The sequence below is a fragment of the Orbicella faveolata genome, unplaced genomic scaffold, assembly GCF_042242905.1.
Source record: "Orbicella faveolata isolate gen_17 unplaced genomic scaffold, um_ofav_v1 contig_50, whole genome shotgun sequence".
In the NCBI taxonomy this organism is placed as follows: Eukaryota; Metazoa; Cnidaria; class Anthozoa; order Scleractinia; family Merulinidae; genus Orbicella; species Orbicella faveolata.
The window spans coordinates 38,008-65,002 of record NW_028301581.1 but is presented as its reverse complement, the minus strand read 5'-3'; the positions used below and the strand labels follow the sequence as shown (position 1 = coordinate 65,002).

The 26,995-nt window shown below is 39.9% G+C and overlaps 1 long non-coding RNA gene and 1 pseudogene across 2 annotated transcripts; both read left to right on the top strand.

The window, feature by feature from the left end:
- Positions 1–2,757: 2,757 nt before the first annotated feature.
- LOC149095477 (uncharacterized) lies at positions 2,758–8,686 on the top strand (annotated as a pseudogene). Its single transcript, XR_016204832.1, has 6 exons — positions 2,758–3,275; positions 4,694–4,783; positions 5,500–5,593; positions 5,809–5,943; positions 7,857–7,977; positions 8,514–8,686. The product of XR_016204832.1 is annotated as an uncharacterized LOC149095477 (transcript).
- Positions 8,687–8,724: 38 nt separating this feature from the next.
- Positions 8,725–10,555, top strand: LOC149095476 (uncharacterized). The gene is made up of 2 exons (XR_016204833.1): positions 8,725–9,121; positions 10,005–10,555. It is a non-coding gene; the product is annotated as an uncharacterized LOC149095476 (long non-coding RNA).
- Positions 10,556–26,995: the final 16,440 nt, after the last annotated feature.

The window sequence follows — 26,995 nt, the reverse complement described above, 5'->3', positions numbered from 1 at the left end:
ATTGAGGTATGATGGATACTTCACTAAGACTAAATTTATAGTTTGTAGTTCGCTCAAGTATATACCGAAGGGCCTAGCTCACAAGTTGATCTTGTGACCATAATTTTCAGTGGAATGAAGCACTGCTCATAAAGCCCATATCCAGATTTTACTTGTTCATAACCATAACCTGCACAATTAAAAACATTTTGTGATCTTACCGTGAAATAGCATGCACAACTTGGGCCTTTCAATTCAAGCTAGGGTTGTAAAGCAGCGACATCTACTGTAGTGACCTGGTTAAACATAGATATCAAAGCTAGACTTCCTTCAAATGACCGTAAACTAAACATGAGCAACATCTTTGGTCAAAAGCACGATGAAATAACTGTAGCTTACTTGATTTAAAAACTCCCGCGTCTTCCCCAAATTGAATATTTGAACACATTCGGACTAACCTCCTCAGGAGTAGGCCTACACCGAGTGGTTGCGAGTACAGTCTCGTTTGACAGCGGTTTCTGACAATGGAAAGGGACGTACTAGAAATCTGACCAATCCTCGTTTAGCTTAAAATTTGCCAATCTAAATCCAACATGGCGGACGAATTTCTACTTATGGGGTAGTTTGTTCCCCTAATCCTGAAGCGTTGAAAGGCTGTTTCTTTCAAAGCTACTTTCCTTGACAGAAGGGGTTCAAGAAGGCAAGCTATTTCTTTGTCCTTAGGCCGTCAGAGTAGTGGAGGAGCGTTTACTACTCATGAAAATCGCCGAATACAGCAAGAGATAAAGTGGACTAAGATCAGAGATCGCCTTGGTTATGTTGCCATTGAGAAATCTTCCCTTCCAACTGGGGCAGTTTGTATTTGGTGCCTGAAAACTTCAACTGCAATAAGATGCCGTTACTGTGGGCCTCAAACGTTTTTGTGTCGCGAATGCGCTAGGAAACTTCATTCCAGTATCACCACATACCATGTTTTAGAGTTGTAGAAGGTACAGCAATGACCTGATCATCTCTTTATTTAAAAAAATTAACTCACTTTACTTAAATGTACATTTATACGTACATGTAGTTGTTGCAAACTATTAGCTTTAATATATAAGCTTACACCGTGTGTAAAACATCTGTGTAGTAAAATACGTTTTATCCAAGAACAATCACACAGAAATTAATCTTAACCCCACCTAGTTCAGAAGTAACCTTATCTGCCAACACTATTAATTCAAACTTCAGTCTGCTATCTGCTAATGACTGGCAGCGATGTAGCAGGATACATCCTGCTACATCGTGATAGTTTACGTGTAAGCTGGTTTAAGGCCATTGACCGTACATGTTAGCCAATGTTATAAAACTAACAAATTGTACTAGTGTACTAATTATAGCTAGAAACAACCAGAAACAACAGATCAGTTATAATTGCTAGCACTATATTTTTTACATTGCCACTAAAACTTTTGAATGTTTCATCATAATCTATTTACCCTTGTTTAATCATATGTATTTTTATTTAGCCTAGTATATTACTTACTTCCAATATAGTTGTATGCACTTAGGAGCCTGCCTGATTTCTTGCTAGGTTAGTTAGGTACCCCAAATTACAGTGCAGCTCAGATATATGCAAACTACGCATACGCATTTTATATGACCATATTTTGCATATACGCGTACGTCAATACGCGCACATATGTGCGTGTATATGCCCACATATATACGTGCATATATGTCTCTTTGTTATGCATTCCCATAGGTTTCTTTATGTGAAGCATTGTTAGTCAAACAAAGGACATTATATTTCTGGGAATGAAAATGCTTCAAAGCAAAATTTGCATATTGTTAAAACATCGTGCCAATCAATGAAAGCTATTATATTTTGAGTTTTCAATCACTTCGCAAATTCGCTGACAAACAACCGTTTATTAACACTTGCTTGATCTTTAGCTACCAAAAATGGGAAGAAAATTGAAGCAGTCTCTTGAACTCCCTATTTTAACACGTGAACTCTATGTTTTTACAAGTAAAGATCTATGTTTCAGCACGTGTCGGCAAGTTGTTTGCAAATGTTTCTTTGTCTGAATTAAGCGTTCTGAAGATCCTAGTCAAAAAAATAAAATCTCTGGTTATATTTGACACAGATAATTTATTCAAATGGTAAAATACTCTTTCCTTGACGAAAAAATTGTTTATCCAAGTTTCTATGGTGCGCTGCTCTTGTTTAGTTATTTTTTCTGCAAGAAAAAGTTCTGTGTTTCGACACGCGTTGGCAAGTCATTTGCAAAATGTTTATTGTCTGAACCGTTCTGAGGATCCTTTTTGAAAAAATGATATCTCTGGTTCATTTAAACTGTGAAATAATCCTTCTTTAGCCAAAGAATTGTTTACCAAAGTTGCTATGGTGCGCTGCTCACATCTAGTTATTTTTTTTCTTCAGGGAAAAGTTCTGTGTTTCAGCATGCGTCGGCAAGTCGCTTGCGAGATGTTTACTGTTTGAAGGCTACTTTGAAGTATTCCAAAGACCTTGTGGAAAAATGATATCTCCCATTATACATGTACATGTATCTGACACAAACCGTTCATTCAAATGGTAAAATACTCGAAGTTTCTATGGTGCGCTGCTCACATTTTGTTATTTTTAATTTTCTTCAAGGAAAAGTTGGGTGTTTCAGCACACGTCTCCAAGTTGCTTGCTTGGACCCTTGTTCACTTTGCGTCAAAAAAATGTTATCTTTCGGTTGTGTTTGCTCCATGAAGATGAAATTACTGAAGCGTGTATCCCCGGTGTACAGACAGTTTTGTTGAGCAGACATACATTGCTATGGAGATTAACAATGAGATCAATGGTAGCAATATAGAATGAAATTTATGAAACCTGGGTTTCAAAACTCCCTAGACTGTTAGCTGGGAAACAGTTATATGTTACAGATGTGGTCATGGTATTTAAGAATTGAGTCATAGAGATTTATTCATTAACAGCAAGAAAATAAAAAAATCTTACAACATGTACTTTTGGCAAATTATTTGTAATAGCTTTACCTTAGACTGACATCAATAAAATACCACAAGGGAGCTTAATTTTGAAATTTGTTTCTTTGTAGATATTAGAGAAACTCCAAATGAAAGAAGCCGATCTTAATATAGTACAGAGCCTCTTCTCTGAGAAAGTAGTGCCCAGGCACATACAGCTTCTGGATCAAGATGAAGGGAGGGCAGACAGTGCTGTTGATTATAATGAGGAGGAAGTGGCAGAGATGATGGCAGTGGTCAACAGGATTGTTCAAAGCTGTTTTGTTGATCCTGAAAAGGTCTTGCTTAATTTCGTTTTGGTTTATTATATACTTCTGGATAACATGTGAAATACAATAACTTATAATTTGCTTGAGTGAAAAATAATGTACAAATGACACAATCCTGAGTTACATGTAAGTCAGGCTGCAGGAATTAATCACACATACATGTAAGACACATTGTTCATTATACAACCAATCTTACTTTGGCTATGTAATTGTATTTTCTTTTTCAGACAAAGCATTTCTTTATCCCAAAAACATCTTTAACCAAATGCAAGTGTAGCAATGTCTTGGGATTTAAATTAGATGAAGCACTTGTTTTCACTGGTGAAAAGGGAAAAGAACAGGCCCTGAGGAGATTTATAAGTAAGACGGGAAGAGGATGTGTGGGATGACTGACTTTGCCAGGAAGAGGGCAGTTGTCAGGATTGGTTAGAAATCGTGTTCCTATAACTTGATAGAAACACATAACTAGCACGAGCCGTTGACATAATGATGGCGCAAGCAAAAAGAATTTACATTTTGATAATCAAAGTTAACAAGTTGTTTTCCTTTTTTTCGTCACAGTGTTTTCTAAGAGAAATAGAAAACATGTTCTCTGTGTTTCTATCGAGTTATAGAAACACTGGTGAACGATTGGGAGACCCCAAAAAAGCTGTGGAAACACTCACCTGCAGCTTGTGTTCCCACAGCATTCCTTGTTCTCCCAAACTTCCACTCTTATTTCTGTAACTCGATAGAAACACGGTGCATGTTTTCTAATTCTTAGATATTTCAGGTTTGAATGGCAAGTTAAAGTCATTTTTTTGTTGACTGTTGCTATGGGAGGAGCAGTGGTCAGTGGTCAGTGGTTAGAGTACTGGATTTTGGATTGTTCTAGGTCTAGTGGTCTAGTGTACTTGTCAATGTGTATGTTTCTTGGTAAAAACTCCAGCAGTGCCTCTTTTCACCCAGAGCTCAGTACTGGAAGAATTGTTATCCATTGTGATTCATTGGATAAGTTTTGACTAAACAAACTGTGTTTGTAACCCACTCACTACCATTGCCGCCCTTACCACCTCTACCACACCCGCCACCCCTGTCAACCCCGTTATCCTCACCACCCTTGCCTCCCTTGCCACCCCGTCATGCCCGTTCCCCTCACCAGCCCCTCCACCCTTGCTACTCTGGCAACTCTGGCAACTCTGGCCAGCCTCACCACCCTCACCACCCTTACCACCCTGGCCACCATGGCTACCCTGACCACCCTGCCCACTGTGGCTGTTCTGACCACCCTGCCCAGCCTAGCCACCCTCACCACTCTGGCCAACCTCCCAACCCTTGCCACTCTGGCTAGTCCCTAACCACTCTTTTCCTTCTTGCCAAGTGGAGCAAGTCTATGTTAGTACTCATATTTGCTAATGAACCTACTTCTATACTTTTTTTTGTTAAAGCTTGCAAAGACTGTTCAAGGGCATGATGGTCAGCTATTTGACAGCACTTGGCAGCACAAAGGAAAATGTTATCTCTGCTTCACTCGAGAGGTTCATTATGTTAATTTTTTGTTCCTGCATGAATTAAAATTCTACTGTTAGCTCCTGTAGTTCATCTGCAGCTGTAGTATATTTGGGACATACATGAATAAATCAAATGCTCAATTATTCAACCTGTGTTTGTTTGTGTTAGATATTTGTTTTTCACTTTTAGGTTGAACGTATGTGTACATGTATATACAGTTATAATGATGTGGTTTAAATTTATCTTTGGCATAAAAGTTTTTAAACCAGGTTGATTTCATAATTATAATTGATAAATGAAATTGAAATGGTTGGAAAAATGTGAACAAACATAAATTCTAACTGCTAGCATGTACATGAACATGTGATACTTAAGTCAATTGATGCAATTTCTCATATAATCCCTTTATTTGTCAGCAGTGTTCATTATAATTCGTGATTTCTTTCCACTAAAATGTCAAAATGGTTAGTGAAAGCCCAAAATCTACTAGCCAAAACTGCAGTTTTGGTAGCCTGTCCCTTTTTGGCTAGCATTACTCTCCAGCCCTGGTCAGTATTGTCATGTATTGAAATTAATAAACTTGATCAAATTAATCTCTGAACTTTCTGTAATGAAAAAAAATTACTAAAATTCAAACCAACAGGCTAGAAAAAAAGTTTCAAAGTCTATAAAGTTCTGGCAGAGCTTTCTTGAGGTTTTTTTTTTTTCAGAACTTTATTCTGACCACTATTTCATCATGCAGGCAAGAGAGAATGTTATAGAAGACCTGGTAGTTATTGGAGAAGATGATTCTGTGCTGGCAGGATTTTCAGCAATTATAAATGCCTGTGATGATGGTAAACACAAGAGCGTGCAGTTTTGAATAATCTTTTCTCTCTTTTCTTATCTCTCCATTCATTCATTCATTCATTCATTCATTCATTCATTCATTCATTCATTCATTCATTCATTCATTCATTCATTCATTCATTCATTCATTCATTCATTCATTCATTCATTCATTCATTCATTCATTCATTCATTCATTCATTCATTCTCTTTAATTTTGCAGATGACAAAGCTTTGAGGAAGCATTTTTTTGTCTTAAGATTCAGTCTAGCAAGACAGCTACTAGTGCTGTTTGTGATATTGTGTTAATAACCAGAACAAAAGGAGAACAAACTCCTCCTGGATACCACCTAATTGCGTAAGTACATGTAAAATGTACATGTAGAGGGAAATTGTTGTTTGCAATCTTTCTCTCACAAGTGTGAGTGCTTACTTTTCTATGAACTCGAAATTTTATGTACATGTATTGTACACATGTACGTGTATGTGCTCACAAATGCTTTCGCTATCCAGAAATTATCCTTTAAAATAACCAATAACCAATAAAATAACCAATAATTATACAATCATGTGTGGCATGTTCTTGTAGCCGATAAATGCACACTCTGATTGGCTAAGTTTAGGGCATTCTTCTCCTGTAAGGCCCATGGGTTGATTGCGGGCTTGCAAAAACGAAGCAAATAGCTATATAATAAACAACTTATTAACCTCAAACGTTCGGTCCGGGGGGGTACTCCCAGAAAAATTGGGTGGGGGTGTGCAACCCACTTCCCAAAACCCTTACCCTATTTACTGTATGACCAAAATCTGCAATATTCCCTACCCTATTTATGACCTGACCAAAAAATTTGAAACCCTATTTATGACCTGACCCTTAAATCAAAACTGTGTTTCAGACCTGCATTATAATTAGTTCCCTAGTTCAGACCAAGGCTAAATTACTGAAAACATAATTTGTGACGGGTTTTTGTTGATTTTTTGATAATGATGAAAAACTGGCTTTTTCTTAAAAACATACCCATATGAAGGCTAGAGTGCAAAAACCATACCCTATTTATGACTAAAATGGCCAAAATCAGCTAAAATCGATACCCTATTGATGACCAAAGTGGCTGAAAAACCATACCCTTTGGAGCCGCACATACCCATATAGCCCATACAAGGGAGTACCCCCCTCCCCCGGGCATTCAGTCTTTATGGGAAAAACTCAAACTGAGGTCTCAGTCTGAGAGTTTCCTGTAACGACCTCATTCTTGGTTAATAAGTAGTTTATACTTGTTTCAATATTGAATCATCTGCTTTTCAATTAAGTGTTGGAAATTCAAAGAAGACTTGATCCAATACCTCAGCAGTTTTTTTGGAAGCACTGGCAGCCAGTGAAAATTGTCTGCAGTAGTGGGTTGTAATCCCGGGGGGTACTTTGGGAATTTCTGGGTGGGGGTGTGCCGCTGGGACCCTGGAACCCTTAGCCTATACCAGAGCTAGTTCAGCTGAATTTTGCTACCCTATACTAGAGTAAACTCCCCAGATCCCCCCCATCTATCAACACTGTGCAGGCTGATTTGCGTAAATTTAAACTTGCCGATTTGATTTTTTTATATGTTTGAGTGACAATTCCTGGTTTCCTTAGTCTAGATAAAATCTTCAACCAACTGGTCAGTTTTGTGAAAAATTATACCCTATTCTAGACCCAAACGCTCTAATTTATATACCCTATCCTAGAGTAAACTGCTTGAAAACCATACCCTTCACAGTGGCACATACCTATATAGCCCATGTATGGCAGTGCCCCCCCCCCCTGGGGTTGTAATGAACATGAGCCAATTTGTTGGTTATGTAGTGTCACATACTCACTACTGCCACACTCTTGAGATTCCAGTTTCTTTTCATTTGTAGTGCACATTTACTTTGATTCATAATCATATACATGTAAAGTAGGTCAAAATAAGGTAAAAACTAGTAGACATTCCAAGACTGCAGAATAATTATGTCACATGATACGTATACATGTCTGCTGTAATGGGAGAAGAACAGTAAAAACGTTAGTTTGGTACCAACTGAAGTGCCTGAGATTCTGTAATAGTGGGAGTCTGTTATAATGGGAGCTGTTTCTATACATTACATTTCTTTGTAGCTTTCAACCAGAGATGCAGCTTCTGTCTCTAATAGCAGACTGGCATTCTGTTGCATCTCTCTCTTAGACATGCATGTAACTAAATGAGTTTTAAGTTTTTCGCTTATAAGTTTCAAATGCGTTATTCTGGACTCTAGTGACAACATCACATGTAAGCCTCACTTAGGTATGGTCAGGCTCAGGCTCCAGGACCCTGGTAACCACAGCCAGGTTACCAGGCACCTCCTCCTGTTACTCCTAAAGTTGCGGCATCTTCAGGTACTGTACGTCTATTCATGTGTTTTACAAAATCATTAAAAGTAGTTCGTCTCGTGTGATCTTGTGGGTGAAGGTAGTTCTGAAAAGAAGTGTTGGTGGCTGACGTTTTGACAACCTGAGAAGAAGTCATCTTCAGAGTCAAGTGAATAGTTTTAGTGAGTCAATGAGGTTTTAAGTCTGGTCTGTTTAAAGTGATTGGTTAGTTTAGCTCTGATGGTATTGCCTAAAGGCTTGTGTAAAGTTTGTCAGCAGTCATTGGTCGGTTCTTGTGACTGTAAATGTGATTCTGAATAACCTTATTGCTGTGGGCATGAAGTCTGGAGAAAAGATCTTAAAGTTTGTGGAAATCCTTAATTTTAAGTTAAAGAAGCCCTGGTTTTTGCTTATTGTAATTTTCCTCTTAAAACAGTAATATTTACATGCATGAGAAGAGTAATTCATGATATTACACAAGGGTTAGCTCATATCGATTATCATTTACTGCAAAGTTCACGAGTTTACTCGCAGAGCACTTTGATTATCTTCGTTGTGTGTAGCTATTGAAGGCCTTCCTTTTGAAGTTAATTCCAAGTTTGATATGTGATGGAAGAAGTCTGGGGTAAGTTTGATAACCCTGTTTGCACTCAGTTACCAACAAATCAATCATTTGATCGACCAATCAAAGGGCATGACACTAGTCTGGTTAACCGTACCCTGTCACCCTTTTGCGTGATGCTAGATGGCTTCACTCGCAATCTAGAGTCTAGTCATGTAATCTGGTGAATAATTTTACTGTACTTTTTGTACTGACTCGGGACGTGGTGACCTACCGTGTGGCTTAAACGTTCTGCAGTATCTTTTTGGAATATCAAAATTCTGAGTTTACTCCGTGGCTTGTGGGAGCAAGGATATATATGAATTTTCATTTTTTCTCTAAGTCGTGGAGCCAAGTTAGAATTTTAATTTACTATATGGCCTAATGGCCATAATTACTAATTGTATCAATAACAAAATTCGAGTTTAGTAATCTCGACTTAGTGATCCATGATCCATTTCTTAGTCTTAATTTTTTTGCTTATTGACGACACGTAGATGTTTCATGTTTCTTTTGCAGCCCGCGATTCCAAATATGCAAAGTTTATCTGTTAGCGACATTAACACAAAGGTACGTTGAATAAAATCATTTTCTCAAGAAATCAAGGAGTGTCATTTTTTTTTACTCAAATGAAAATAAAACGATGGTAATTATTTTACGGTGATTCCTCAGAATTGCATTGCGCATCCCTACCGGGCAGATTTTCGCGTCATTAGCGCGCTCAAACAAGCGCGTGCACATACATGACATCAAGAGATTCTTTTCAAGTTAAGCTCGACTGCGAAATGAATGCTAGTTTTCTCTTAAATGGTGACATATTTTTTATTATATAATTTTGGTGTACAAATTATTCTCCTTACGTTGAAAATTTTTCGGAAGGAAAAAAAGATATAGCCAAGGGCGTGCACAAAAGGGTTAGTCGAGGAGACAAAGTATGACCTTGAAAACAACGACTCGAGGGACGTTTTGAGTTGATGCTGTTTAAAATGGTGTTAATTTTTCCATAAATTGTATATTACGTTGTTGCATATGCTTGAGACTTTCTACCTGTCACGCTTTCTTTTTTCAAGTATTTGTTTAAAAAAACTTTGCTTCCAGCTACCGCATAATGTAACATGATCCTATGAAATAACGCACGTGTTAGACAAATGGGGTAAGATTGGCGCATCACTTTATGTGTTTTGCGATCATGGAGACCTGTCTTGTTTATTGTATTTTTCAACAGTGCTTGATAGGCAACATTCAGGGAAAGCTTCATAAAAATCGTTCAACAAATTTTATTTCTGAGGAATCGCCTTAAGGTTAGCTCTTCTTTCTACGTGGTAACAAAAGGTGTTTCAAATAGTCATGAAAAGATAAACAGTGCATTGCGGGCTAAACAGTTTTTCTGTTTCATGTCTTCTCAGCCAAAATGAGTTTATACTTACTTCTTTGTTTTTTTCTCCACTTGTAGTACGACTATGACTTTAGCAAGGAGCGAGCTGTGACTTCAAGATGAAAAAGAATCATTTAGTCGGTGTCGGTCACATAATTCCGCCGCCTGTGTCACACGGCCAATTTTCATAAAGAGGGTTGCGTTAGAGTAGAGTAGTTTGTGGCTGATTTAGATAGTCACAGCGAGCGACCGGTGATAAATTACGTTGCTGGCCGAGTTAAATGGTGTTAAAATGGTGTGTAGTCTTTATACGACACCCTCTCTATTTGCAACAAGACAAGTTGAAAGTACAATGCAGCAGAGAAAGCTTTTCCCGTCCCCAAGTTCTTTGTAAATCTATGCTGAGCATGAGCAGTGCCCTGTAATCTCACGCTTAGGCGAATGGAAGTGAGCAAAGGTTGCTGCAATGACAGAGGTTGCCTTATGTACACCACATATTGTGTTGAGTTGAATGGGAATAAATCCCAGAATTACATGTATGTGATGCAATGAAGTGAAGTTTGAAGTCGTGACCTGTAAGTCACAACAAACAAGCAAATAAATACAACATTTAAAGGAGTTATAAAAAAGCTGACAAAATCAGATAAATTATACGGCAAAAATGGTCAAGTAAGATATCAAATGCATTGTGGAAACTAAAAAAAAAGAACTGCCTGCGAGATTTTTATCTAGTAAAGGTTGATAACAAAACCAGATAATATGCGCATAAGTGCATTAGGAAAGATAAAATAGAGTATAAAGGAAACGTTAGGTAGTTATACTCAAGAATTTTATCTCCCCTTGGTTTAAAGTTTGTGGCTTACGTTTTTATATTATCGCAACCAAAAAACCAACGAAAAACCAACGCAACCAAAATAACAACGCAGCGAAAAATGCGACGCAACCAAACAAGCAACGAGAAAAGCAACGCAATGCAACCAGAAAAGCAAGCAATAAAGCTTGCAAAGCAAGCAGAAAGCTGCGAAAATAGCAACGCAACGAAAAAAGCAGCGAAAAAAGCAAGGCAACGCAACCAAAATATCAAGCAAAAAAGCAAGGCAACGTAACCAAAAAGCGAAGCCAGCAATAGTTCTCTGGTTGGCACAACAACTAAAAAACCAACGAGTTGGAAGCGGTTCTCATTATTGTACTAACATGATGTATATATAGTAATTTACTTAACATTAGTTTTACATTTTTATTAACTACATTACATGTAGATCGTTATAGGGAATATAACTATTTACAAACATTGTTGTACAAAAAGCTGCACAAAAGAACTCTTTGTTTCACCGGCCAATACTTCTCTGGTTGGCATATATATTACAATAGGTGACGTCACTGCTTTTTTTGCCATAAAGTGAACGAGGAAGTAACCCACTGAACATATCCAAACTCAAGCTACTGACAAATTTACTAAACGACCTGGATTGGCCTCCCTTTTCAAAGAGAAGGAAAATGGCTCGCCTTTCGTTACTCCACAAAGCTATTCATGGTGAATCAACGTTTGAAATGCTAAGGTACATCAAAAGGCGCAATTGTCAATTACGACACTACCACTGAGACAAGTTTATTGAATTAAGACCAAACACTGAAGCATGCAGAAACTCACTTTATTATATGGCTAGCTCCGCGAGCGGGCAAGATGAAACAAATCCTGCGCCGTGATTGGCTACCCGAGCGGGCAAGATGGAGCTATCTTGCCCGCTCGGGACTACCCGCCGTGTCCCGCAAGAAAAATTTCCCCGAAATCCATACAATAAATCCTTTATTTACTAAGCTTGTTCGGTCAAGATGGCTAGATATTGGCCTCGTTCTTTTTTTGCCAGTTTATGGACCTGGACTCCGTCTCGGTCCATAAACTCGCAAAAAAAGAACTTGGCCAATATCCAGCCATCTTGACCTCACACTTGGTCAATAACCCAGACATATTGTAGAAGTATCAAAGAATAGAGGTTATTGCCCAGGAATGTTTAAGACAGTAAAATTTCCACAAGTTAACCCTTTTGCCTAGGGAGATCACTTGTGCTTGTGGCCTCGCAGTTTGTTATAAAATTGTGACCCCCCCTCCCCCTATACATGATCTAGTTTACACCCCTGGAAGTTTGGAACTTCTTTCTGCAACAATCGTGCGGCCTGTAATGCATCTGTTATTAACCTATTCATTGAAAGCTGTAAAATAAGGTATAGTTTAGGGGTATGCCTAATATTTACGAAGATTTTGACTTTTTTGAACTTTTTCATTCTCTCCTTTCAAACCATTGTTAAGCGATGACGTATTGTGTGACGTCATCGCTTTATGCTGGCGTACTTGCATTTCTTTGGATAGTGATTTCTTATAGTTTTGTCACGCTTATGTCGCGCACGATTTATCTCTCTGTGGAAGCAAAATATACTCTGGGAGTTAGTAAATGAGACAATTAGGTTCAGTGGAGTGCTTTTAATTGTAGGTTTTAAAATAAGATTTAGGGTTTTATTTTGGTTTATACAGTATGGGATAAATTAGCATTCACGGGCAAACTCATAATAAGAACATATCCTCCATACATACAAGTTTAGGTAGACAAGTAAGTCGCACAGGCGATAGGTGAAGGGTTTGCGGCTTTCCTTTGCTGTTTGAAGCATCACCGGAGGCCTTAATCGATATGACAAGTATACAGTTAAAACAACAAATTAATTTCCGGTGAGGTAATTAGCGTTGTCAAATATCTTTAAAGATAGTAAGGTGTCGATTTCAGAGAGAGAAACTTGTACTTTGCGGCTTTCCTTTGCTGTTTGTAGGATCAGTGGAGTGCTTTTAATTTCAGCTTTTAAACGAAGATATGGGGGTGGAAATACACTGTAACTGAAATTCCTTTATTATGTATTGGAAAATTTAGTTATTAATCTTTCTTTTGGGTTGGTACATTTCGCTGACCCCTAGCATATAGACCAACACGATGGACCTGCTACATGAACTACTTGAATGAACTACCAATGGACTACCTTAAATGTAAACCCCTAAAATTTCTGACACAAAAGTTCTACAGTTTAGTTAGGGAATCGGTTTGTCTGCTTATGTTCCAATCTTCTAGGAACAATTTTTAAAAGCATCACTTCTGCATAGATTGCGTGCCGTTTATTTGTCAAAGCTATCACCTCCTTAGTGGTTGTTGATGCGATTTTTGGAATACACAGATCAGAAACTTTCAAATGGTATACCGTACATGGGTATAGGGGGTGTATTAATTAAATTGCAGAAAATTCCCAGCAATTTAGGGCTAAAAGGGTTAAGATTAGAATAATTTAACTTGCCTCCCCCTACTTTTTTTAACCCTTTAGTCTGGCAGCAATGGGTATATCCCTTTGTGGGAAACCCCTTTATGCAGATATAGATAGATCATCTCAAAGAAACGCAACCCCTTTTTTGATGTCTTTTTTTTTTCGTTTTTCATCGATCGTTACTCATTCCGCAATGCGATAGCCCGCGAAAGCTCCTAGGGGGACTAATCCTATTTAAGCCTGAAGTTTTTTCAGGCATTCATTTCACAAGTGACAAAGTTGTTTACCTAACTGCGATGATCATTCATGTCTTTACATCTCTCCGCATTTCTATTGCATGATAATGCAGCGTTAGGTTGCGAGAGAGCTTTTGGTTTTCCCATGTTCCACGAGCTAACTGGATGTGACACAGTTTCCTTCTTCGCTGGCCGTGGCAAGAAGACAGCCTGGGACATCTGAGGTGTACTCCCCGAGCTTACAGCTACACTGCCGACCCTATCCTCGTTACCTGAAGTGGTCGACAGTGCTTGCTTGACTGTGGTTGAACGTTTAGCCATTCTCCTATACAACCGCACAAGTACATGTAACCTAACAAAGGTTAATGTAGCCAGACAAGAACTCTTCTGTAAGAAGTGTAGGACCCTGGGAAAATTCCTCCAACCTAAGAGGCACTCATGCAGCACACCAATCATTCAGTGCATTAAGGTGGGCACGTTTGGGCCCCAACTCTTACGACGCAACTAGTTCCTCTAAGCCCTTCTGAATGGGGATGGCAACATGATGACGTGATGAAGTCTCGGATTCCAGTGCGGATGATACTGCCACAGATGACGGACACGTGCTACGAACTCATCCGCTGCAGCTGCATGCAAGACTGCATGCGCAAGTCGTTGTAAGTGTGTAAAGGCGAGCTTGGCTTGCACAGGATTGTGTAACTGCAGAGACGTGTTGAAGACATGTCAGTGTCATATTTCAACAAACTTTTTGGTCCATTTTAGAGGACCATTCCACCTTAAGTGGACCTTTCCTTGAAGCCATTGCTTTTCTTTTACTGACTTAACGATGATGAGCCGCGTCCCGCCCCACCTGAGCAGACTGGGTCTGAGAAATAGAGACACATGACGTAGTAGCCTCGATGTCGATATTTTGTCACAAGAAGGTCGATTGTGCCACGTATCGAGAGCTTGTAAACGTGTTAGTGGCAAAATATCTTCTAAATAGCTGTTTTGGTGGTCAAAGGACATCATTTAAGTCTGGCGATCGGTAACTTGACATGCGGCATTCGAAGAACTGAATGTTTGCGGCAGTTCGCGGTTCCAAGAGTGCTTTTAAGCACTAAAAGATCGAAACTTGGTTTGCGACTGTGTCAGGCCAAAACAGAGCAGGTCTAAAAGCAGTCACTTCAAGCGTATAAAAAAAGGTATTTTTGGCAGTTACATGACAAGCAGTAGGCCCCGTGCCTATGAAAGTGTGAATGTTTTGACCTGCTTTTAGACTTGTAAAATGCGTGGATTTGTCGGAAGGTAGCATTCCGTGCCACAACAGTATAGCTACCCATAATGCATTGCAAGATTTATCCGACAATAAATACTGAGGTAAAAGAGGATCCTTGGAACTACTCTGTCGATAGGCTTTATTGGGGATAGAAATATTTATCACAAACAATGCAAAATAGCCACCTACACGAACCCGATTGCGATATCGCTATGTCTGCCAAGTTAAGCGGTAGCGCACAACTTAAGATTTGCTTACAGTTGGTGGACTCACTGCGAACGAGAACGGGTGTTTTCCTATGCGGTGTTTGCTACAATTTATCCATACACGATGTAGCTGAGCTGATCGGCCACTTCTCTCGAGGTCGCATAAAGCCTTCTACATCCTCAATCAACGACATTTCAAGAAAACCAGCCAATATGTATTCTGCGTAAGCCAGAGGTTGGCCCATGTTAATTGTTTATGTCGCTATTGGCCGCTGGAAAACCGAGTCATGGAATTGCTTGCCACTAACAAATCGTTTAGGCCCTGAACTGCCTCGGTCTTAAAACTCTGAAAGTTCGGGAAAAGCAAAGCTTAGACTGAAAGCAAACAAGTCTCGATAACGCAGAAAATAAATCTGTTAGATGGACGGCAATACGGGAAACGTTTACCAGAAACATCAACCACAACAGCGACAGCAAAATACAAACAAATTGGAAAAAATCCAAAAAATCCAAAAATCAGTCAATCAATTTAAGAAATACTATTGCGGTACCAAACAGCTTGGAAAAAAAACGAAGAAGACCAAGAAATAAAAAGAAAAAGAAATTTAAAAAATCAATCAATCAATAAAAAAATAAAAAATAAACCAAAGCGGGTTAAAAAAAAAACCAAAAAAAAATTAGAACTAAATAAGTCAATCGATTAATTAAAGCAACAAAAATGTTCGGCGTGGCTGGGATTTTCTTCCCGGCCCGAGTTCGAATCTCAATCGGGGGAGAAGTTATTCGACCCCCAAGCCGTTCGAGAATAACCCCTTTAATAACATATTGAGACTTGAACTCACGACCGCCAGATGCGACCCTGGATCAGCCGCGCGCAGCCCATCCCGCAGGACCACCTGGAAATCCCTTGGGTTGTTGCTAACAAATTAAGATGTGTATAGTACGTGCTGATATGCTAGTTTCCGGTTCCGCTTAGTCAAAGAGTGGGACTGTATTCTGCTAGTTATAGACCTGAGGCTAGAAACTCCAGCGTTATATATTCGTTACCGTCGTCAGCCAGAATTGCGCATTTTTCAGCCCAAATTGAGGCGTATTCGGACAGGATTCCAAACAGTTAGCAAGCCAAAAGGTAACGGTTGGAAATTTGAAAACAGACATACACTTCAAAACTAATTGTAATTGCTGAGTATCGTTGGCGAATGCTGCTTGTCATTGCGCGCTTATTCGATTCAAAGATATCGCTATGTCTGCCAAGTTAAGCGGTAGCGCACAACTTAAGATTTGCTTACAGTTGGTGGACTCACTGCGAACGAGAACGGGTGTTTTCCTATGCGGTGTTTGCTACAATTTATCCATACACGATGTAGCTGAGCTGATCGGCCACTTCTCTCGAGGTCGCATAAAGCCTTCTACATCCTCAATCAACGACATTTCAAGAAAACCAGCCAATATGTATTCTGCGTAAGCCAGAGGTTGGCCCATGTTAATTGTTTATGTCGCTATTGGCCGCTGGAAAACCGAGTCATGGAATTGCTTGCCACTAACAAATCGTTTAGGCCCTGAACTGCCTCGGTCTTAAAACTCTGAAAGTTCGGGAAAAGCAAAGCTTAGACTGAAAGCAAACAAGTCTCGATAACGCAGAAAATAAATCTGTTAGATGGACGGCAATACGGGAAACGTTTACCAGAAACATCAACCACAACAGCGACAGCAAAATACAAACAAATTGGAAAAAATCCAAAAAATCCAAAAATCAGTCAATCAATTTAAGAAATACTATTGCGGTACCAAACAGCTTGGAAAAAAAACGAAGAAGACCAAGAAATAAAAAGAAAAAGAAATTTAAAAAATCAATCAATCAATAAAAAAATAAAAAATAAACCAAAGCGGGTTAAAAAAAAAACCAAAAAAAAATTAGAACTAAATAAGTCAATCGATTAATTAAAGCAACAAAAATGTTCGGCGTGGCTGGGATTTTCTTCCCGGCCCGAGTTCGAATCTCAATCGGGGGAGAAGTTATTCGACCCCCAAGCCGTTCGAGAATAACCCCTTTAATAACATATTGAGACTTGAACTCACGACCGCCAGATGCGACCCTGGATCAGCCGCGCGCAGCCCATCCCGCAGGACCACCTGGAAATCCCTTGGGTTGTTGCTAACAAATTAAGATGTGTATAGTACGTGCTGATATGCTAGTTTCCGGTTCCGCTTAGTCAAAGAGTGGGACTGTATTCTGCTAGTTATAGACCTGAGGCTAGAAACTCCAGCGTTATATATTCGTTACCGTCGTCAGCCAGAATTGCGCATTTTTCAGCCCAAATTGAGGCGTATTCGGACAGGATTCCAAACAGTTAGCAAGCCAAAAGGTAACGGTTGGAAATTTGAAAACAGACATACACTTCAAAACTAATTGTAATTGCTGAGTATCGTTGGCGAATGCTGCTTGTCATTGCGCGCTTATTCGATTCAAAGATATCGCTATGTCTGCCAAGTTAAGCGGTAGCGCACAACTTAAGATTTGCTTACAGTTGGTGGACTCACTGCGAACGAGAACGGGTGTTTTCCTATGCGGTGTTTGCTACAATTTATCCATACACGATGTAGCTGAGCTGATCGGCCACTTCTCTCGAGGTCGCATAAAGCCTTCTACATCCTCAATCAACGACATTTCAAGAAAACCAGCCAATATGTATTCTGCGTAAGCCAGAGGTTGGCCCATGTTAATTGTTTATGTCGCTATTGGCCGCTGGAAAACCGAGTCATGGAATTGCTTGCCACTAACAAATCGTTTAGGCCCTGAACTGCCTCGGTCTTAAAACTCTGAAAGTTCGGGAAAAGCAAAGCTTAGACTGAAAGCAAACAAGTCTCGATAACGCAGAAAATAAATCTGTTAGATGGACGGCAATACGGGAAACGTTTACCAGAAACATCAACCACAACAGCGACAGCAAAATACAAACAAATTGGAAAAAATCCAAAAAATCCAAAAATCAGTCAATCAATTTAAGAAATACTATTGCGGTACCAAACAGCTTGGAAAAAAAACGAAGAAGACCAAGAAATAAAAAGAAAAAGAAATTTAAAAAATCAATCAATCAATAAAAAAATAAAAAATAAACCAAAGCGGGTTAAAAAAAAAACCAAAAAAAAATTAGAACTAAATAAGTCAATCGATTAATTAAAGCAACAAAAATGTTCGGCGTGGCTGGGATTTTCTTCCCGGCCCGAGTTCGAATCTCAATCGGGGGAGAAGTTATTCGACCCCCAAGCCGTTCGAGAATAACCCCTTTAATAACATATTGAGACTTGAACTCACGACCGCCAGATGCGACCCTGGATCAGCCGCGCGCAGCCCATCCCGCAGGACCACCTGGAAATCCCTTGGGTTGTTGCTAACAAATTAAGATGTGTATAGTACGTGCTGATATGCTAGTTTCCGGTTCCGCTTAGTCAAAGAGTGGGACTGTATTCTGCTAGTTATAGACCTGAGGCTAGAAACTCCAGCGTTATATATTCGTTACCGTCGTCAGCCAGAATTGCGCATTTTTCAGCCCAAATTGAGGCGTATTCGGACAGGATTCCAAACAGTTAGCAAGCCAAAAGGTAACGGTTGGAAATTTGAAAACAGACATACACTTCAAAACTAATTGTAATTGCTGAGTATCGTTGGCGAATGCTGCTTGTCATTGCGCGCTTATTCGATTCAAAGATATCGCTATGTCTGCCAAGTTAAGCGGTAGCGCACAACTTAAGATTTGCTTACAGTTGGTGGACTCACTGCGAACGAGAACGGGTGTTTTCCTATGCGGTGTTTGCTACAATTTATCCATACACGATGTAGCTGAGCTGATCGGCCACTTCTCTCGAGGTCGCATAAAGCCTTCTACATCCTCAATCAACGACATTTCAAGAAAACCAGCCAATATGTATTCTGCGTAAGCCAGAGGTTGGCCCATGTTAATTGTTTATGTCGCTATTGGCCGCTGGAAAACCGAGTCATGGAATTGCTTGCCACTAACAAATCGTTTAGGCCCTGAACTGCCTCGGTCTTAAAACTCTGAAAGTTCGGGAAAAGCAAAGCTTAGACTGAAAGCAAACAAGTCTCGATAACGCAGAAAATAAATCTGTTAGATGGACGGCAATACGGGAAACGTTTACCAGAAACATCAACCACAACAGCGACAGCAAAATACAAACAAATTGGAAAAAATCCAAAAAATCCAAAAATCAGTCAATCAATTTAAGAAATACTATTGCGGTACCAAACAGCTTGGAAAAAAAACGAAGAAGACCAAGAAATAAAAAGAAAAAGAAATTTAAAAAATCAATCAATCAATAAAAAAATAAAAAATAAACCAAAGCGGGTTAAAAAAAAAACCAAAAAAAAATTAGAACTAAATAAGTCAATCGATTAATTAAAGCAACAAAAATGTTCGGCGTGGCTGGGATTTTCTTCCCGGCCCGAGTTCGAATCTCAATCGGGGGAGAAGTTATTCGACCCCCAAGCCGTTCGAGAATAACCCCTTTAATAACATATTGAGACTTGAACTCACGACCGCCAGATGCGACCCTGGATCAGCCGCGCGCAGCCCATCCCGCAGGACCACCTGGAAATCCCTTGGGTTGTTGCTAACAAATTAAGATGTGTATAGTACGTGCTGATATGCTAGTTTCCGGTTCCGCTTAGTCAAAGAGTGGGACTGTATTCTGCTAGTTATAGACCTGAGGCTAGAAACTCCAGCGTTATATATTCGTTACCGTCGTCAGCCAGAATTGCGCATTTTTCAGCCCAAATTGAGGCGTATTCGGACAGGATTCCAAACAGTTAGCAAGCCAAAAGGTAACGGTTGGAAATTTGAAAACAGACATACACTTCAAAACTAATTGTAATTGCTGAGTATCGTTGGCGAATGCTGCTTGTCATTGCGCGCTTATTCGATTCAAAGATATCGCTATGTCTGCCAAGTTAAGCGGTAGCGCACAACTTAAGATTTGCTTACAGTTGGTGGACTCACTGCGAACGAGAACGGGTGTTTTCCTATGCGGTGTTTGCTACAATTTATCCATACACGATGTAGCTGAGCTGATCGGCCACTTCTCTCGAGGTCGCATAAAGCCTTCTACATCCTCAATCAACGACATTTCAAGAAAACCAGCCAATATGTATTCTGCGTAAGCCAGAGGTTGGCCCATGTTAATTGTTTATGTCGCTATTGGCCGCTGGAAAACCGAGTCATGGAATTGCTTGCCACTAACAAATCGTTTAGGCCCTGAACTGCCTCGGTCTTAAAACTCTGAAAGTTCGGGAAAAGCAAAGCTTAGACTGAAAGCAAACAAGTCTCGATAACGCAGAAAATAAATCTGTTAGATGGACGGCAATACGGGAAACGTTTACCAGAAACATCAACCACAACAGCGACAGCAAAATACAAACAAATTGGAAAAAATCCAAAAAATCCAAAAATCAGTCAATCAATTTAAGAAATACTATTGCGGTACCAAACAGCTTGGAAAAAAAACGAAGAAGACCAAGAAATAAAAAGAAAAAGAAATTTAAAAAATCAATCAATCAATAAAAAAATAAAAAATAAACCAAAGCGGGTTAAAAAAAAAACCAAAAAAAAATTAGAACTAAATAAGTCAATCGATTAATTAAAGCAACAAAAATGTTCGGCGTGGCTGGGATTTTCTTCCCGGCCCGAGTTCGAATCTCAATCGGGGGAGAAGTTATTCGACCCCCAAGCCGTTCGAGAATAACCCCTTTAATAACATATTGAGACTTGAACTCACGACCGCCAGATGCGACCCTGGATCAGCCGCGCGCAGCCCATCCCGCAGGACCACCTGGAAATCCCTTGGGTTGTTGCTAACAAATTAAGATGTGTATAGTACGTGCTGATATGCTAGTTTCCGGTTCCGCTTAGTCAAAGAGTGGGACTGTATTCTGCTAGTTATAGACCTGAGGCTAGAAACTCCAGCGTTATATATTCGTTACCGTCGTCAGCCAGAATTGCGCATTTTTCAGCCCAAATTGAGGCGTATTCGGACAGGATTCCAAACAGTTAGCAAGCCAAAAGGTAACGGTTGGAAATTTGAAAACAGACATACACTTCAAAACTAATTGTAATTGCTGAGTATCGTTGGCGAATGCTGCTTGTCATTGCGCGCTTATTCGATTCAAAGATATCGCTATGTCTGCCAAGTTAAGCGGTAGCGCACAACTTAAGATTTGCTTACAGTTGGTGGACTCACTGCGAACGAGAACGGGTGTTTTCCTATGCGGTGTTTGCTACAATTTATCCATACACGATGTAGCTGAGCTGATCGGCCACTTCTCTCGAGGTCGCATAAAGCCTTCTACATCCTCAATCAACGACATTTCAAGAAAACCAGCCAATATGTATTCTGCGTAAGCCAGAGGTTGGCCCATGTTAATTGTTTATGTCGCTATTGGCCGCTGGAAAACCGAGTCATGGAATTGCTTGCCACTAACAAATCGTTTAGGCCCTGAACTGCCTCGGTCTTAAAACTCTGAAAGTTCGGGAAAAGCAAAGCTTAGACTGAAAGCAAACAAGTCTCGATAACGCAGAAAATAAATCTGTTAGATGGACGGCAATACGGGAAACGTTTACCAGAAACATCAACCACAACAGCGACAGCAAAATACAAACAAATTGGAAAAAATCCAAAAAATCCAAAAATCAGTCAATCAATTTAAGAAATACTATTGCGGTACCAAACAGCTTGGAAAAAAAACGAAGAAGACCAAGAAATAAAAAGAAAAAGAAATTTAAAAAATCAATCAATCAATAAAAAAATAAAAAATAAACCAAAGCGGGTTAAAAAAAAAACCAAAAAAAAATTAGAACTAAATAAGTCAATCGATTAATTAAAGCAACAAAAATGTTCGGCGTGGCTGGGATTTTCTTCCCGGCCCGAGTTCGAATCTCAATCGGGGGAGAAGTTATTCGACCCCCAAGCCGTTCGAGAATAACCCCTTTAATAACATATTGAGACTTGAACTCACGACCGCCAGATGCGACCCTGGATCAGCCGCGCGCAGCCCATCCCGCAGGACCACCTGGAAATCCCTTGGGTTGTTGCTAACAAATTAAGATGTGTATAGTACGTGCTGATATGCTAGTTTCCGGTTCCGCTTAGTCAAAGAGTGGGACTGTATTCTGCTAGTTATAGACCTGAGGCTAGAAACTCCAGCGTTATATATTCGTTACCGTCGTCAGCCAGAATTGCGCATTTTTCAGCCCAAATTGAGGCGTATTCGGACAGGATTCCAAACAGTTAGCAAGCCAAAAGGTAACGGTTGGAAATTTGAAAACAGACATACACTTCAAAACTAATTGTAATTGCTGAGTATCGTTGGCGAATGCTGCTTGTCATTGCGCGCTTATTCGATTCAAAGATATCGCTATGTCTGCCAAGTTAAGCGGTAGCGCACAACTTAAGATTTGCTTACAGTTGGTGGACTCACTGCGAACGAGAACGGGTGTTTTCCTATGCGGTGTTTGCTACAATTTATCCATACACGATGTAGCTGAGCTGATCGGCCACTTCTCTCGAGGTCGCATAAAGCCTTCTACATCCTCAATCAACGACATTTCAAGAAAACCAGCCAATATGTATTCTGCGTAAGCCAGAGGTTGGCCCATGTTAATTGTTTATGTCGCTATTGGCCGCTGGAAAACCGAGTCATGGAATTGCTTGCCACTAACAAATCGTTTAGGCCCTGAACTGCCTCGGTCTTAAAACTCTGAAAGTTCGGGAAAAGCAAAGCTTAGACTGAAAGCAAACAAGTCTCGATAACGCAGAAAATAAATCTGTTAGATGGACGGCAATACGGGAAACGTTTACCAGAAACATCAACCACAACAGCGACAGCAAAATACAAACAAATTGGAAAAAATCCAAAAAATCCAAAAATCAGTCAATCAATTTAAGAAATACTATTGCGGTACCAAACAGCTTGGAAAAAAAACGAAGAAGACCAAGAAATAAAAAGAAAAAGAAATTTAAAAAATCAATCAATCAATAAAAAAATAAAAAATAAACCAAAGCGGGTTAAAAAAAAAACCAAAAAAAAATTAGAACTAAATAAGTCAATCGATTAATTAAAGCAACAAAAATGTTCGGCGTGGCTGGGATTTTCTTCCCGGCCCGAGTTCGAATCTCAATCGGGGGAGAAGTTATTCGACCCCCAAGCCGTTCGAGAATAACCCCTTTAATAACATATTGAGACTTGAACTCACGACCGCCAGATGCGACCCTGGATCAGCCGCGCGCAGCCCATCCCGCAGGACCACCTGGAAATCCCTTGGGTTGTTGCTAACAAATTAAGATGTGTATAGTACGTGCTGATATGCTAGTTTCCGGTTCCGCTTAGTCAAAGAGTGGGACTGTATTCTGCTAGTTATAGACCTGAGGCTAGAAACTCCAGCGTTATATATTCGTTACCGTCGTCAGCCAGAATTGCGCATTTTTCAGCCCAAATTGAGGCGTATTCGGACAGGATTCCAAACAGTTAGCAAGCCAAAAGGTAACGGTTGGAAATTTGAAAACAGACATACACTTCAAAACTAATTGTAATTGCTGAGTATCGTTGGCGAATGCTGCTTGTCATTGCGCGCTTATTCGATTCAAAGATATCGCTATGTCTGCCAAGTTAAGCGGTAGCGCACAACTTAAGATTTGCTTACAGTTGGTGGACTCACTGCGAACGAGAACGGGTGTTTTCCTATGCGGTGTTTGCTACAATTTATCCATACACGATGTAGCTGAGCTGATCGGCCACTTCTCTCGAGGTCGCATAAAGCCTTCTACATCCTCAATCAACGACATTTCAAGAAAACCAGCCAATATGTATTCTGCGTAAGCCAGAGGTTGGCCCATGTTAATTGTTTATGTCGCTATTGGCCGCTGGAAAACCGAGTCATGGAATTGCTTGCCACTAACAAATCGTTTAGGCCCTGAACTGCCTCGGTCTTAAAACTCTGAAAGTTCGGGAAAAGCAAAGCTTAGACTGAAAGCAAACAAGTCTCGATAACGCAGAAAATAAATCTGTTAGATGGACGGCAATACGGGAAACGTTTACCAGAAACATCAACCACAACAGCGACAGCAAAATACAAACAAATTGGAAAAAATCCAAAAAATCCAAAAATCAGTCAATCAATTTAAGAAATACTATTGCGGTACCAAACAGCTTGGAAAAAAAACGAAGAAGACCAAGAAATAAAAAGAAAAAGAAATTTAAAAAATCAATCAATCAATAAAAAAATAAAAAATAAACCAAAGCGGGTTAAAAAAAAAACCAAAAAAAAATTAGAACTAAATAAGTCAATCGATTAATTAAAGCAACAAAAATGTTCGGCGTGGCTGGGATTTTCTTCCCGGCCCGAGTTCGAATCTCAATCGGGGGAGAAGTTATTCGACCCCCAAGCCGTTCGAGAATAACCCCTTTAATAACATATTGAGACTTGAACTCACGACCGCCAGATGCGACCCTGGATCAGCCGCGCGCAGCCCATCCCGCAGGACCACCTGGAAATCCCTTGGGTTGTTGCTAACAAATTAAGATGTGTATAGTACGTGCTGATATGCTAGTTTCCGGTTCCGCTTAGTCAAAGAGTGGGACTGTATTCTGCTAGTTATAGACCTGAGGCTAGAAACTCCAGCGTTATATATTCGTTACCGTCGTCAGCCAGAATTGCGCATTTTTCAGCCCAAATTGAGGCGTATTCGGACAGGATTCCAAACAGTTAGCAAGCCAAAAGGTAACGGTTGGAAATTTGAAAACAGACATACACTTCAAAACTAATTGTAATTGCTGAGTATCGTTGGCGAATGCTGCTTGTCATTGCGCGCTTATTCGATTCAAAGATATCGCTATGTCTGCCAAGTTAAGCGGTAGCGCACAACTTAAGATTTGCTTACAGTTGGTGGACTCACTGCGAACGAGAACGGGTGTTTTCCTATGCGGTGTTTGCTACAATTTATCCATACACGATGTAGCTGAGCTGATCGGCCACTTCTCTCGAGGTCGCATAAAGCCTTCTACATCCTCAATCAACGACATTTCAAGAAAACCAGCCAATATGTATTCTGCGTAAGCCAGAGGTTGGCCCATGTTAATTGTTTATGTCGCTATTGGCCGCTGGAAAACCGAGTCATGGAATTGCTTGCCACTAACAAATCGTTTAGGCCCTGAACTGCCTCGGTCTTAAAACTCTGAAAGTTCGGGAAAAGCAAAGCTTAGACTGAAAGCAAACAAGTCTCGATAACGCAGAAAATAAATCTGTTAGATGGACGGCAATACGGGAAACGTTTACCAGAAACATCAACCACAACAGCGACAGCAAAATACAAACAAATTGGAAAAAATCCAAAAAATCCAAAAATCAGTCAATCAATTTAAGAAATACTATTGCGGTACCAAACAGCTTGGAAAAAAAACGAAGAAGACCAAGAAATAAAAAGAAAAAGAAATTTAAAAAATCAATCAATCAATAAAAAAATAAAAAATAAACCAAAGCGGGTTAAAAAAAAAACCAAAAAAAAATTAGAACTAAATAAGTCAATCGATTAATTAAAGCAACAAAAATGTTCGGCGTGGCTGGGATTTTCTTCCCGGCCCGAGTTCGAATCTCAATCGGGGGAGAAGTTATTCGACCCCCAAGCCGTTCGAGAATAACCCCTTTAATAACATATTGAGACTTGAACTCACGACCGCCAGATGCGACCCTGGATCAGCCGCGCGCAGCCCATCCCGCAGGACCACCTGGAAATCCCTTGGGTTGTTGCTAACAAATTAAGATGTGTATAGTACGTGCTGATATGCTAGTTTCCGGTTCCGCTTAGTCAAAGAGTGGGACTGTATTCTGCTAGTTATAGACCTGAGGCTAGAAACTCCAGCGTTATATATTCGTTACCGTCGTCAGCCAGAATTGCGCATTTTTCAGCCCAAATTGAGGCGTATTCGGACAGGATTCCAAACAGTTAGCAAGCCAAAAGGTAACGGTTGGAAATTTGAAAACAGACATACACTTCAAAACTAATTGTAATTGCTGAGTATCGTTGGCGAATGCTGCTTGTCATTGCGCGCTTATTCGATTCAAAGATATCGCTATGTCTGCCAAGTTAAGCGGTAGCGCACAACTTAAGATTTGCTTACAGTTGGTGGACTCACTGCGAACGAGAACGGGTGTTTTCCTATGCGGTGTTTGCTACAATTTATCCATACACGATGTAGCTGAGCTGATCGGCCACTTCTCTCGAGGTCGCATAAAGCCTTCTACATCCTCAATCAACGACATTTCAAGAAAACCAGCCAATATGTATTCTGCGTAAGCCAGAGGTTGGCCCATGTTAATTGTTTATGTCGCTATTGGCCGCTGGAAAACCGAGTCATGGAATTGCTTGCCACTAACAAATCGTTTAGGCCCTGAACTGCCTCGGTCTTAAAACTCTGAAAGTTCGGGAAAAGCAAAGCTTAGACTGAAAGCAAACAAGTCTCGATAACGCAGAAAATAAATCTGTTAGATGGACGGCAATACGGGAAACGTTTACCAGAAACATCAACCACAACAGCGACAGCAAAATACAAACAAATTGGAAAAAATCCAAAAAATCCAAAAATCAGTCAATCAATTTAAGAAATACTATTGCGGTACCAAACAGCTTGGAAAAAAAACGAAGAAGACCAAGAAATAAAAAGAAAAAGAAATTTAAAAAATCAATCAATCAATAAAAAAATAAAAAATAAACCAAAGCGGGTTAAAAAAAAAACCAAAAAAAAATTAGAACTAAATAAGTCAATCGATTAATTAAAGCAACAAAAATGTTCGGCGTGGCTGGGATTTTCTTCCCGGCCCGAGTTCGAATCTCAATCGGGGGAGAAGTTATTCGACCCCCAAGCCGTTCGAGAATAACCCCTTTAATAACATATTGAGACTTGAACTCACGACCGCCAGATGCGACCCTGGATCAGCCGCGCGCAGCCCATCCCGCAGGACCACCTGGAAATCCCTTGGGTTGTTGCTAACAAATTAAGATGTG